At 42.4% G+C, this 15,593-nt stretch overlaps 1 protein-coding gene across 2 annotated transcripts in view; it reads left to right on the top strand.

Annotated features, from left to right (window-relative positions):
• Positions 1 to 15,593, top strand: part of LOC126481064 (neural proliferation differentiation and control protein 1) — a 1,141,454-nt gene that overhangs the window by 966,492 nt on the left and 159,369 nt on the right. The gene's annotated exons all lie outside the window — the stretch shown is intronic.

Below are 15,593 nucleotides of genomic sequence, written 5' to 3'. Positions count from 1 at the left end.
ACCTGATGAGCTGTGAACACTTTTTTCACTTATTATTTTCGCCACTGTGAAACACATCTCTTCTAATCAACAATTGCTCATATTTTCTAAGGTATGCTTTCTATAGCCCATGCTTACTGTCCTCCTGGGGCAAACCGCATACTTCCTGACGAGATGTTTGAAAAAAAAAAAAAAAGAGTCGTTCTGAAAACTAATTTAAAGCAACAAAGAATACTTCTGTTGTTTGATAGACGACAAAGTTTGAAGCAATAAATGTCACTGGTTTTCAAATTTATCCGTTATTTGAAGTGCTTTTTATTCACATATGACGAATAAATGTTTTTATTCGTGGAAACGCATAATGTTTCGAATAATTATGTTAATTTGTTATTTGCGAATTGCGAATAATAATTTTTGGTTGTATTTGTTATTTGAGAGTCCCATACATTTTGCGCAACCCTGGTGGTAAGGGAAGCGCATACACACACTGCAAATTCGCAACCTACGCGCTCTCTCTTGCACACCGCAGACCACAGCCGACTCGGATGTGCCACGCGCCGGCAGGGCTGAACCGGCACAGGATCTCCCTTGTCTTACCGTTACACAATATATACTTGACACCTCACACGCATTACAGTCACGTACACTCAACAGATGCACTGAACACAAAGCTCTCACACTTCGCGAGAAAGGTACAGTTGCGAGCAAAGGAAAGCAAAATTTACCCGTTACCATGATTTTTCCATAGGTGGTTGACAGGACAGGACAAGAACATTAAGTATTCTGGCTTGAAACATACATGTATTTACGAGTAACATATAAAGGTGAAAACTTCGAGCTACATATTTTTTATACACAATACATAAATACACTGAGCAATCAAAGAAACTGGTACACCTGCCTAATTATGAGAGATTTTGATAGATAACAAACAATGTATTTACCTTAATAGTGTTCAAAAGTCATAAAATATATATCAGTTCATGACAAGTTCGTCAGGTTTTATCGGCTCATAATAGATGACACCTTTCTGATCTCACCAAACACAGAGCATTGTCTTCTTTCCAAAGCGATTTCGTCTTTCAGTGGATGTCGATAGTTTGCCTGGATTCACCCATGATTTGCGACGTTTAGGATTCTCAAAATATATCCATTTTTCATCATCTGTCACTATTCAACGGAGAAACGCCTTTCTTTTGTATTTGGCGAGCAGCATTTCACAAATGGTCTTTCGATTTGCTTGCTGTTTTTCTTGCAGTTCATGAGGAACCCATTTTCCAACTTTTTGCACCTTTCCCATAGCTTTCAACCGAACGGAAACGGCTTTCTGCGTCGTATTCAATTGTTACGCGAGTTCCTGTTGAGTTTGAGTATCATCTCCATCCAGTAAAGCCTGCAATTCGTTGTCTTCGCACTTTTTCGGTGGTTTTTCGCACTCGTTATTTATCACGTCAAAATCACCAGTTTTGAATTTTTTTAACCATTCGAAACACTGCGTTTTCCCAAGAGCACGTTCGCGGAAATCTTCGACAAGCATTCGATGCGATTCTGTACCAGTTTTCTTCAAATGATAACAGAAAACCTATGCTTTCCGCAAATCGTATTTCATAGGCACAAAATTGACATGTTTACGGGTTTGAAACAAATACCGATGTATGAAACTTGGGTTACTGTGTGCTGACATTCGTGGTCAGCCGTTAGAGGACGCAGATGGCGCTACAGACGCGGTCTCACGGGCTCTATACTGACGGATAGCACCATCTGTAGGGAAATTCCGGTTTCATACTTCTACACCTGGTACTCAGGCACTGTGGTAATTTGCTGAATCTCAGGGGGAAAGCATACACGTTTTCCATAGAAAACATGGAAAATCGGCAGCTAAAAATAATTATAATTCTAAACAGATTCCAGCGCTTGCCGAGACTACGAGCGCACAACATCGAGACTTCCTTAAGCCGTCGGCACACGGACCGTGCTGTCGAACGTCAACGTTGAGCGTGCGAAGTTCAACGTGCTGCTGGACGTTCAGAAATGATGCGACTTGTGCATACGGTACGTGGGCCCCAACGTGGTATACGCGATCACAACGCACTCCAGCGGCAGTTGCGGAATGTTTCTAGTTCGTACACGTAGGGCCCCCGCGAGGATGCAGAAGTGCCGCAACACGATGTGGCATGGACTCGACTAATGTCTGAAGCAGTGCTGGAGGAAATTGGCACCGTGAATCCTGTAGGGCTGTCCACAAATCCGTAACAGTACGAGGGGGTGGAGATCTCTTATGAACAGCACGTTGCAAGGCATCCCAGATACGCTCAATAATGTTCATGTCTGGGGAGTTTGGTGGCCAACGGAAGTGTTTAAACTCGGAAGAGTGTTCCTGGAGCCAGTCTGTAGCAATTCTGGATGTGTGGGGTGTCGCATTGTCCTGGTGGAATTGCCCAAGTCCGTGGAATGCATAATGGACATGCATGGATGCAGGTGATCATACAGGATGCTTACGTACGTTGTCACCTGTCAGAGTCGTATCCAGACGTATCGAGGACCCACATCATTACAACTGCACACGCCACATGCCATTACAGAACCCCCACCAGCTTGAACAGTCCCCTGCTGACATGCAGGGTGTATGGATTCATGAGATTGTCTCCATACACGTATACGTCCATCCGCTTTATGCAGTTTGAAACGAGTCTGTTTCAGTCATCAACAGTCCAATGTTGAAGCTAACGGACCCAGGCTTTGAGTCGTGCAGTCATCAAGGGTACACGAGTGCGCCTTCGGCTCCGAAAGCCCATATCACACGCTGACACATTTCGACAACCCAGCATTGAAATCTGCTGCAATTTGCAGAAGATTTGCAATTCTGTCACGTTGAACTACTCCCTTTAGTCATAGTTGGACCCGATCTTGTAGGATCTTTTTCCGGCCGCAGCGATGTCGGAGATTTGTTGTTTTACCGGGTTCCTGATATCCACTGTACACTCTTGAAATGGTCGTACGGGAAATTCCCCCTTCATTGCTACCTCGGAGATGCTGTGTCCCATCGCTCGTGTAACGACTATAACACAACGATCAAACTCACTTAAATCCTGATAACCTGCGATTGTAACAGTAGTAACCGATATAACAACTGCGCCAGACACTTGTCTTATATAGGCGTTGCCAACCGCAGTGCCGTCTTCTACCTGTTTATATCTCTCTGTATTTGAATACGCATGCTTATATCAGTTTCGTTGGCGCTTCAATGCATATCCATACATATTATAAAATGTATGTATGTATCTGTATCTATGTGCCTCAAATCCTTCTAAACCACGGGACCGATTTCAACCAAACTTGGTTCACATGTTCCTTACCGACAGGCAACAATCTCTGTGTGGTAAGACCCACCAGGCTATCATAGCCCAGGAGCTACGAAGTCATAAATAACGAGATGCGAGAAAAACTGCCGTATTGTACACGAAGTTTAAATTTATTAATATCTTTACTTACTGTATTTGTAACACATTTTGCAAACGATATCCACATATGTTGCTGAATGCACCAACAAAATTATATTATTGTATGACACACAGTTCAAGAGATATGACTGTCGAAAACACTCAGATGCCTGAAAAAATGCCGCATCATGCATGAAGTTTTAGTACTTTTATTCTTTACATCTTATACACTCCTAAAGTCGAATCTGTTTAACGAAATCCCCCACATGTGGCAGCCCTTTTAACCGCTTTCAACTGCGGTAGGTGAAAACAACAGCGGTCTATAGAGCCATGAAGAGATGTTGCCATAGAGACCTTTACAAGCATCTGTACTTACACGTTTGTACATCCTGCATGTATGTTTATACGGCGGTTTCATAACTGCAAACTTGTTTTCGGATCACACGGAAATGAATTTTTTTCGATATTACACTACAAACACAGGTCATTTTTTGTTTCCGTTTCTAATATAAAACTGACAAAGTGAATACCTGGGCAATGCCGAGTTTGTCAGCTAGTTAATAATATTTGCACAGCAAGTATCCCATTTAATACTAAAAACATTTGTAATGAGGTGGCTGACCCTACCCATCGGGCTCTCCCGGATAACCACGCCGTCTAATAACTAATCACTTTGAAATGTTTGCAAATCTTACTTATTTGGTATGTTTACAGTGAACTCTCCATAGAACGTTTAAAAGAAATTTCTGTCATTTGACTGTTTAGATTACTTATTCTGTTGTACAATCATGATTTCAGCCTTTGCCCCTTTTCAAGTACCACGATATTAAGCATGAGCAGAGCTCGGTAAACGAAGTAATCGTCAAAATATATTAAATTTAGTTGTATAATGCGGGTGTCACATCATATAAATGAGAACATATTCACAAAGTGTCTGGCAGAAACAGAACGTTTCACACTTGTCATAAAATGATCACCGAAAACATTTGCTGGCACCATTATCTAGTGTAGCTTTAGATAATAGTGCCTGCACACCTAATGGCTGTTTTTGGTTATCATTTTTGTATGCTGTAACACCTGCATTATGTAACAAAGCTCAATATAGTTGGACGATGACTTCGATTAGAGAAGTCTGATCATGCTTAACATCATCGTACTTGAAAATGACCAAAGACCGAAATCACGATTGTAAAATAGAACAAACAAGGTAAACAGTCAAAAGGTGGAACTTTCATTTAAACAGTGTTATGTGACAGTGGACCCAACCTATGGAAAGATTTCTATACATCGTTCTCGTCGATCATAATCACATATTGTTGAAAGATGCAAATATATGAACCCCCTCATTTTTTCTGTAACAAATGAGAACAAGGGTTTTGCCAATGGTGTTCACGATTGACAATCGTACGGCAGACGAGGTAAATTTTATGAGGTTTATCATCAGAGATAGATAACTAACATGGACCAGAAATTCAAGATGCCAATACAACCAGTTACTGGGTAAATGACAGCAGATTGCTTATTTTTCTGGTACCAGTTAACAGGTTTACACCTGTCTTGGCGTCAGTTAACTAATTCAGCTTCTACGGCGTGATGTCTTCTCGCCTTGGAATTTACTGAAGAATGTCCGTTTCCTGAAAACATCTCGCGATGTGCACAGACAATTTCGGCAATGGAGTAAGGTTCGTTGCCCTTGCGAGTAGTGGAATTCCCAGTCGGCAACTGCCTCGCCGAGTTTGGCCTGCTGTCTGGCGTAACCGAAACAGTCGAGCAGCAGGCAATTTATATCTGCCAGTTCTGAAGGATGATCTTCTCGATATCGTTTAGATTCAACTTTGACTCCCTGCAGGTATGCAGAGTAGCACCCGAGGCCACTTCGCATTGTTATTATTATCGTTATGTAACGTCGAACGTATTTGAAACTGCGCAAGTTGGTAATTGCCTAATTTTATCCGTACAGTCTATTTATGAATAGATTCACACTGGACTTAATAATATTCGTCGTGTTTGCCAGGAAAGACGCCTCTTGGAGTTTTCTAAGCAGTATATATGCAGACTGAACGAGTGAAATTTTGTACAAGGCTGGGATTCCAATCTGGTTCTCCTGTTCGCTTGGCAGATGTGCTAACCACAGTAGAACCCTGGTCCAGTGGCTTTGCATCCTTCATTAATCCAAATTCCTCTTCTCACTTGAGGAGGGAGGCGTGCTAGGGTAGTCTCTGCAGTTGTGCAAAGCCACTGTGTCAAGGTGGTGTAGTGGTTAGCGCCTCTGCCTGCTGGACAAGAGACCTGGGTTCGAATCCCGGCCTTTGAAGAAATTTTCACTCATCGCTTCAGTACACATACAGACATTGTACATATTTGAGACCTGAAAAGGCCTCTGGAAGCATGTAATTATATTTGACATCGAAGCAGGTTCAGGTTCTCACGATATGCATGGGGCTTTCTACGAGGGTAAGTCAATTATTATCCGGAAAGTAGTTATTTTTATATCTACTTTGTAATCAGATTGGAAACTTACAAGAACATCATATTTCGACATAGTCTCCTTCCGTTTCAACGCACTTGCTCCATTGTCGTACAAGCTTCCTGATTCCCTCATAAAAGAAGGTTCTCTGTTGAGCTGCGAGCCAGGAACGCACCGCTTCTTTCACTGCTTCGTCCGAGGTAAATCGACGGCCCCTTAGTGCGTGTTTGAGTGGACCAAACAAGTGATAGTCAGATCGGGACTATATGGAGGATGATCCAGTATCTCAGATTTGAGTTTCTGAAGCGTTTCAGCAGTGTGGGCAGCAGTATGCGGACGGGCATTGTCCTGCAACAACACAAGACCTTTGGACAGCAATCCCCGGGCGTTTGCTTCGAACTGCAGGCTTTAGCGGACGGTTGGGTCTTGAACTTTTTCTTGCACGGTGAATTTGGATGTTTCCATCCATACTTTGCCGTTTACTCTCCGGCTCCTAATGATGGATCCATGTTTCGTCACCAGTAATGATCCTGTCTAAGTGGTTGTCCCCTTCGTTACCATAGCGATCCAAATGTTTTTTGCAGATCTCCAAGTGCGTTTGTTTATGCAACTATGTGAGTTGTTTTGGGACCCATCTTGCACAAACTTTATGAAACTCAGGTCTGTGTTGGATGATTTCGTAGGCAGAACCGTAAGTAATTTTCAGACGATGTACCACTTCGTCAATAGTTAATCATCTGTCTAAGTGAATCATTTCACGTGACGCTCAATGGTTTCTTCATTTGCGGCGGTAAATGGTCGTCCGGCTCCTCCATCGTGCGTAACACTTGTGCGACCATTTCGGAGTTTTTCAATCCATTCGTAGACACTCCGTTGTGGCAAAACACTGTTCCCGTACTGTACCGAAAGTCGTCGATGAATTTCGACCCCTGATACGCCTTGCAACCACAAAAAACGGATCACTGAACGTTGCTCTTCTTTGGTGCAAATAGACAGCGGAGCAGCGAGAACGAAACTAACCTAGCAGCTCGAAAATGGCAAAGATATAACAACAAATAAAGCATGCATCATCAACGTAAAACAACAGTGCTATCAAAGTAAACAAAAATATAACTAAATTGCTGATAATAATTGACTTACCCTCGTAAGAATGTCTGCTACCTAAGAGTTTTCGGCTTTTGTATTAGCTCACTCTCTCCCAGTCATACTCTTCTGTGACCAATGCCACAGCCCTTCTTTGTAAACGCTCAATTACCCTCGTTCTTTGGAGTAATTTACGCCACACACATGAACACTTGTCAAACATGGGCCATATAAGTCACTTTTATGTTATACTGAGTTAATCAATAGCACTCTCTCACGTTTCGTGAAGTAGGAAACATTGTGTTTACCTTCATTAACAGCTGTCCATTTCTGTAATTGATTGGTCAGCGCAGATGGGTGCAGTGCGGAGGATCCGGGTTCGATTCGTGATACTGCGAGGTATTTTTCTTGTGGGAGGACTGGCTCGTGATGGCAACTGATGAGCTACTTGACCCAGTAATAGAAGCTCTACAGCCTGGAAAGTCAGCAAAACGGCCGGGAGAGCTGTGTGTTCACCGCATGCCCCTCCACATCGCATCGTCATGATGCCGCAAGGCAGAGGATGAGGCGGCGGCGTATGGACATCCCTTGGGTCTTCACGCCCTGGCAAGGAGCTCGTTCATTAGGAGATGGTGGTCTGTCTCTTCACCAAGCTGTTGGTTACAGATGCTCTAAAGACCAGAAGAAGATCGCCTTGGCTAAAAAAGTGTTTACGCACAAGCAACAGACTTTGGCAAACGAAGCTCTAAGGGGACCACACACTGCCTATCTAATCCACGTTAATTTAGACAAGTATTTGATCCATTTCTGAAAAAACTATTCAATGCAGGACCTTAATATTTTACTGTATGTTACATGATGCTAACAGAGTCAATTGCACTAAAATCTACTTTATCCATTTAATAGTTTTCAAGAAATGCTTTACTAAATTTACTGACAAAAAATATTAAGTTTTCTGCAGAAAATATTTTTTTCTGAGCATTGCTCGACAGCGCACGGTTCCAATATGTTCCAAAAAGCTGCGAGCGAAAATGCAATTTTTCAGGGTGTCGCCTCTCGGGTTCTATTGATCACAGCTATAAGGGGTCAAGTTTTGTAGATAGATCCTCGCGTAGCGAACATTTTTATACCTATCGGTAGAACCGGATGTGCTGTAGCTACCTCGCAATACAGAATCAAAATTTTTCAATTTCCTCCAGTCCAGGTAAATTGAGCAAATTGGTTGGTTCTTTTGCATTAGATGTGATGTACGGTAGGTTTTAGATGGCTTTTAAAAACACCATTTCTTCCTTGCTGCTTCCTGAGAAAACCCCAAAAAGCTATAATTTTTGGGTACCAAAAGTACAAATTGTGGTGATGACCACTACCATGATTTCTGTTCGTGGAAAACCGATGATGTTTTCGGGGAACCTTGAAGCTTTTTTCGATATAATTATCCGTTACCGAAACTCAGAGTTCAATGTTATTATACTCATGCTCGAAAAATGTACACGTAGTACCGGGCTGAAGCGTAAATATAGTTTTAACTGACGTAGTGACTACATGGCAAGGGTTCTGAGGTAATCGAAAACTACGTTTTTAGTCGCCATTTTTAACAATAAAACTTTATGGAGTGTGTCTCGGTATAATGGTTATTTCAGCCCTATATAGGCTGTCTTGCCCTGGAAATTATTCGACGGTGCCGCCTGATGGCGTAAGCATCTTCCAGAAAATTATTTCGTCAAAGGAAATTCTTTGTACTTGCAAATCAAACAGTGCATTTTTTGATATACTGTAGGTGTAGCATAAGAATGTTGTGTATTTTTATGTAAAGCAAGTTAAAGAGAATTTGCGTTGGATGGGAGACGATTTTGTAGTAAACTTACATTATGCGTAGTTATTTGTTGTTCATATGTCTCAAGTATGTAAATGTGTCGAAGAATATAAATAAATTGTCAAAACTTTACTGACATATACAACGTGTTTCAGAAGTGATGGTCAATATTCAAAGATATGACAGGAATAATCATTCGAAACAAAAAAGTCAAGTAAACATGGGGTCTAAAACTCATACCTTAAGAGCTAGGAGCAATTCTTGATCTTCGATACTGTGAAACAAATCTCTTCTACTGCAAGCTCTTTGCTTTCCATATTTTGCGAATTGATAGTACGGACTATAACAAGAAGAAAGAGTCCAGTAAACATGTGCCCTGCTACGGTCGCAGGTTCGAATCCTGCCTCGGGCATGGATGTTTGTGATGTCCTTAGGTTAGTTAGGTTTAACTAGTTCTAAGTTCTAGGGGACTAATAACCTCAGCAGTTGAGTCCCATAGTGCTCAGAGCCATTTGAACCATTTGAACATGTGCCCTAAAACGCATAACTTAAGAGCTATGAGCACTTGTTCATCTTCGCTGTTTTGAAACACAACTCTTCCAATGAACAAGTGCTCATAACTTTTAAGGTATGCATTTTCGAGCGCATGTTTACTGGACATGTTTTTCTTGATTTGGTCCATACTACCACTTCCCAAAATATGGAAAGCAAAGAGCATGCAGTAGAAGAGATTTGTTTCACATATCGGAGATCAAGAATTGCTCATAGCTCTTAAGGTATGGTTCTAGACCCCATGTTTACTTGACTTTTTTGTTTAGAATGATCATTCCTGTTATATCCCTGAATATTGGCCACCACTTCTGAAAGACCCTGCATAATCATTTTATATGAGCAGCAGAACCTGCTGTAACAGGGAAACGAAGGGAACCAGCTGAAAAATGCTCCTGTCGGAGCACAAAAAAGTCGAATATGCTCCTCTTTAAAAAAAACTCTGCAGTTACCTCAAGGCCTTCGCCTTCCTCGCCATAACTTTTGGCGTGCTAACTACATTGTTGACCAAAGGCGCAATCATTTGGCCACGGCAAACGATCCTGGCGTTTATAGCCCGTTTAATCATTGATGGGGCTCAGTTAGTACTTGACTTTTCGTGTTGCGAGAAGAGCATAAATGTCGGGCGCTCACGGCGAATGCTGGGCTGCCTACAGTCAAGACTACCAGGATTGCAGAACTACCATTTGAAAGGTATATTTCACGCTATGGCTGATTTGACTAGGCTCAAAACATATACATTATGACGATGAAATAATCATAATTCTGGAAGACACGTATCTGCGTTGATACTGTTAATTATGTGATCAACAGCGCAAAGAATTAGTTAGCATGTTAGACAGTTTTGTGCGTGTACAGAACAGTAAACAGGATACACGATGCATCTGACTGCAAGAGTGGATCTAACCTGGCTAGGCAGATACGGGCACATTATGCCATACTAATTCAATTCCATGCCAGAGTTCATCAATCATAGTGGCTGGCAAACGATGAAGCGCCGGTCTCCCAGGAAACCATGACCAAATGTGTTCAATCGGTGAGAGATCTGGAGAAAGAGCTGGCTAAAGCAACAAACAAACACTCTCCATGTTGGTGTAGGTCAGGGCATCACGAACATCGTGCGGTCTTGCGTTACCTTGTTGAAAGATGTTGGGAATTAAACTGCTACACCATGAAGGCAGCATGCTACAAACTTCAAACTGGCATTACATATACGACATGGTTCGATTCAAGCGTATACTTAATGCTAGTTTGATGTTTGCTGCATGCTGCCTTCATGGTGGTACAGTCTGAAACCTTCCCGTCTCCTCTATATCTCTTTTGTTACGCAACCTTCCCTTCTACAATAACCTATGAAACCTTCCCTTAGGATTTCTATCTCTTGCTTAATAATAACAAATGAAATCTTCCATTTGAAGTAAACTCCCTTTATCAATCATAATAAGTGCAATCTTCGCATACAGATTTAAATGCTGCGTATTAAAAGTGTTTTGCTGATTATTTCGATGAAACATAGAATGTGTCGTCGTCGTCGCCCTCAGTCGTTACCTGCAATAACCCAAAACTGTTCCTTACCTTTTTTACTGTTACTGGATCGCCATCTGACTGCTACATCGAACTGCGACATGAACATAGTTACTCTGTTTTACTATACTCTATTAGCTGCTGGTGGGCTGTCATAATAAGTGGCTGTATTTATTACCAAAACTGACGTTATTCTTTAATAGCAAAGCTGACGTTATTCTGTAATTAATTTGACTGAGTTGCGTAATTCATAGTTAAACTTTTTCTTGACAACAATAAAATTTTGCAAAGTTTTACGTTGATGGTTTTTGGGATGGATTATAATCAGTAATGTAATATTGCTGGCAAAAATTAATTGTATTCTGAAAACGATTCTTCAAATATTTACTGTTGGTAATGAAATGATTTTACAAACGTTCAAATGGGACTTACTTTTTACAATAATCTTACAGCCAGCATTGCGCAAACATACCTTCAGTAGCATTGAGTTTCTCAAAACAAAAACAAAATCAAAAAACAAAAAAAAAATTATTCAGTAATATTGTTCCTCTTATGATAACAGTTATCTTGTGTCTCTGTACATCCGTTTATAATCTCTTGTAAATCATAGCTGGTGGCTGGTAGGCACACCGCTCCTCTCAATCTCTCGCTTCAGACCTGCTACCGACTCGCTTCACGTCTCGCTTAATACTACGAACGCTGAAGTGCGGTCTCTCCCGCCAACAATGCTTTCTGGTGCAGACAATCCCTGCTATCATTACAAAATGTATCAATGCGCATTCTTTCCCGCTCTTTTCTTAAAATGTATCCATACGCCGTCTCTCCCGTCCTTTTTAAAATTATATCAATGTGCGGTCTCTCCCGCCAACAATACTTTGGTGCAGACATTCCCTGTTACCACAATTATTTCCAAAATGACAAATATTAGTTATTCCTACTTAATCCTATTAATAAAATATAACATCTTTCAGAAATTGTGGTTTGACAATAGACAATAGAAATACACACGTCTTACAAGTTTTAGTGGGCAGTATTGCACTTAAACTTAAGGAAGGCCTCGTTATAGCCAGGGCTGCGACAGCCGAAACAGCGCGACTGCTCCAGCCGGCAGTTGGCTTCGACTTTACTGTGGTGCCTCGAGGTTAGGCCAGGTTACTGCTCGCTGGAGCACCTCCAGCCGCGTGACGTCACGGCGGCCGCACTTAAGGCCAGTCCCAGGTGTGCGGTAGTAGCTAGCTTGTAGCCGCCACACCACGCCGCACCAGCCAATAGCCTCCCGTTTTACGCCTCTGTTCCCTCCACGAGACAGCCGCTCTGTTTGGAATTTTATTTTCCCGGCGGCTTTCAGCGGAATTAAAACACGGAAGCGCATTTATCAAAGTCGCTCTCCCCGTTGTCTTATTACATTTGCGTGGACCCTCTGCCGCAGAACAGTTCCTACAAAAGGTAAGCGTCTTTTTCCCGCTTCTGAAGAATTCGTACCTGATGCCTGCAAAGTTTAAAAAATAAAAGTGTTTCCAGTCCTATGAGGTAAATTATCACCCTGAGGCTTTATTTCAACGAATTAAAACTCTTCTTTGGAAACTCTCAGGCCATTCTCCAGTTAAGTACTAGCTCTTCCTTTATTCGCTGTTTACAAAAAAACCCAAAACCTGGGTGCAATTAAGTTTAGATTACAAACCCAATGCGTTAGGAAGCTTTACGCAAAACGCAGTGAAAAAGATCACACCGTTAAAACTGTAATAGGATTAGTAGTTATATGTATAACGAAAGGGTGGTTCCCTGAGAGTTAGGCATTACACACTACTGGCGTGCATGTCGAGTGGCCCCGTATCTTAGCCGATGTCCTCATCCAAAAGCATCAGCTGTACTGTATCAGGCTTTGTATTAGTGAAATCTGGGGTCTAAAGGTCAGGAACATGTACTGGATATACAACTCAGTAATAAGACCTATGATTATGGGGCAACAGTATGGCGGAATAATGTAGAACAGAAGGTGGCTATTAAGGAGCTTGGCAAGATGCAGAGATTGGCCTGCCTAGCCATAACAGGCAGAATAAGCAGCACACCCACTTCTGGGATTGAGACGATGTTGAACATGCCCCTATTACATCTTTTGGTTACAATTGAAGTACTGGCACGAAAATAAAAGTTAAAAACTGGAAAAAATTGGAAACCTTTAGAATATCCAGAATCCCACAGTAATATAATAGAAAAACTCTGTCTGCACACGCCTTGAAGACCCAACGGTACCGACCGACCGCCGTGTCATCCTCAGCCCTTGGGAGCCACAGGATGTGGATATGGAGCGACATCTCGACAGCAATTAGTGGCAATGAATAAGCTGGCAGGCTGGTCGGGACAGGGGTGAAGACTCCATTTGTTGAAGCGGAACCTGTCTTAACTGTCATTAAGGCGCCGCGCGGGATAGCCATGCGGTCTATGGCGCCTTGCCACGGTTCGCGCGGCTACCCCCGTCGGAGGTTCGAGACCTGCCTCGGGCACTGGTGTATGTGTTGTCCTTAGTGTAAGTTAGATCAAGTAATGTGTAAGCCTAGGAAATTTTTCCGTCATTAAGGCGGCGATAAAAACAAAAGCTCGCAGCTGGATTAGGAGGCAGCACGCAGAATACTGGACGAAGATCCAAAAACAAAATCACGGCAAGGTAATGATACCGAAGCCATATATTAAGAGAAGTTCTGCAATTCCGGCTTTGAACAGCGAACAGACTGAGGAATCACCGAGGGTACTTCGGGAACCCCGCACACGATGGTTATAGAGCAAGAAGCCCTTAAGTGTAGACTATATGGCGAGGGGATTAAAGCGCCCAACATTTAATCCTCCAATGCATAGCCCTGGATGTCAAAGGACACAGGGCTGAGACCATTGTTGTTTTGTGTCCCTGTGTAAAAGAATCATTCAATCAATGGGTGAGATACTGTAAGTACTGCCCGTGCAAACTACCACTTCGTTGCCGGCCCACGATTGAACATGTAACACGGTTGTGTTGATGCTAACCCACGTGGCGACACTCAAGTAATCGCTGATACATTGCACGGAGTACATCCAACCGTGCGGGATGTTTTACAACGAGAGAAAATTCGCGCGAGTGCAGCATCTCTTTCTTTGTTACCTGTCTGTCTGTTCAGATTACCGAAGGAGGTTCAAAGGTCAAAATAGTTGACTGCTGACACACCATGGGTCGTGGTGTCTTCAACGTCCACAATCAGCAGGTACGGGCGAATACGAAAACTTACGTTTGGCATACCTTAACGTAAAAATCTTTACTGTACTATCAAATTTGTAGAACTAAATAATAGCAGTTGTTTAGACTTAATACTACCTAAGCTAACTTATGCTAAGAACAACACACACACACACACACACACACACACACACACACACACACACACACACACGCCCGAGGGTGGACTCCGGGGGGAGGGGGGGGGGGGGACGGCGCAGTCCGTGACATGGTTCCTCAAACCCCATGGCCACTCCACACGGCTCCGGTTTTCTATGTCCACTTCCTCCCTCCCACCCCTCTATCCATCTCCTCTTCCCCCTCTATCCATCTCCTCTTCCCCCTCTCTCTGACCCAGATTCTGTTTTAGTATTCTAATCATAAATCATACAGCTTCTTTGAAGAGAGTCAAAAAAGCTTACGTATGAATTTTTATCTACATAAATCAGGAAGTGATAAACACATCTCAAAATAACGAAACAAAAAATTATAACACAATAATAATTTTTAAATGTATTTACATAACGTTAAATTGTTCTCAGTGGTCAGTAGTGTGATTAGGGTGTGGTGTGCGTGAGGTCCGAATGTTTTGGCTAGATGCCTCAATGGCGTAACCGATTTGACACGCGCTCATTACTTTCTAATTTATGTAGCCGGAATGTTTTATTGATACAGAGTTTTTCAAAAAGGATATACGTATTACAGAGTATTAATTTGTCCAAACTATCAATCGCTGCGCCTCGACTCGGCTATTGGAGAAACGAATACATAGTCTGGTTTATATTAATAGCCGCCAGATGTCAGTTGTCTTCTGTTTTGCATTGTAACCGTTATGCGTTTAAAATGGCTACTCCGCAGCAGAAATCGTTTAGTGTTCTCGAGTTTGCAAAGTGCAATTCTGTGATTACAGTGCAAAGACGTTTCAAGTTGAGGTACCAAATTGATCCTCCGAATGGGTGGAACATTCGCAGATGGTATCGACAGTTTCTAGACCACGATGTTTATATAAAGGAAACAGTCCTGGCCGCCCTCGTGTTTCCGAAGAAAATTTTGCACGAATTCAACTGCTTTCCGACGTAGTCATTCAAAATCAACTCGCCGTGCCAGCCTGGAGTTACGACTGACTACAACAACAATTTGGCGTGTTTCGGGACGTCGGTTGATTACGAAGCCGTACAAGTTACAGCTGTTACAAGCTCTGCGTCCTTGTGACAAACGTACACGTGTGGCATTTTGTGGCGAAATTCTTGATGCTATTGACAGTGATAACACTTTCACACAATGCATCGTGTTCAGTGATGTACCGACTTTCCATGTTAGTCGTCACGTAAACAAACACAATGTTCGAATTTGGGGCCTACAGAACCCACATCCAGCCATTGAACATGTACGAGATTCGCCCAAAGACAATGTGTTTTGTGCAATATCTCGATTATCTGTTTACAGCCCATTCTTCTTTGATGGAAACACGGTTAACGGCCAGCAGTAACTCGC

This window comes from Schistocerca serialis, chromosome 5 (assembly GCF_023864345.2).
Source record: "Schistocerca serialis cubense isolate TAMUIC-IGC-003099 chromosome 5, iqSchSeri2.2, whole genome shotgun sequence".
Classification (NCBI taxonomy): domain Eukaryota; kingdom Metazoa; phylum Arthropoda; class Insecta; order Orthoptera; family Acrididae; genus Schistocerca; species Schistocerca serialis.
This window is presented reverse-complemented; position numbering and strand designations above follow the sequence as displayed.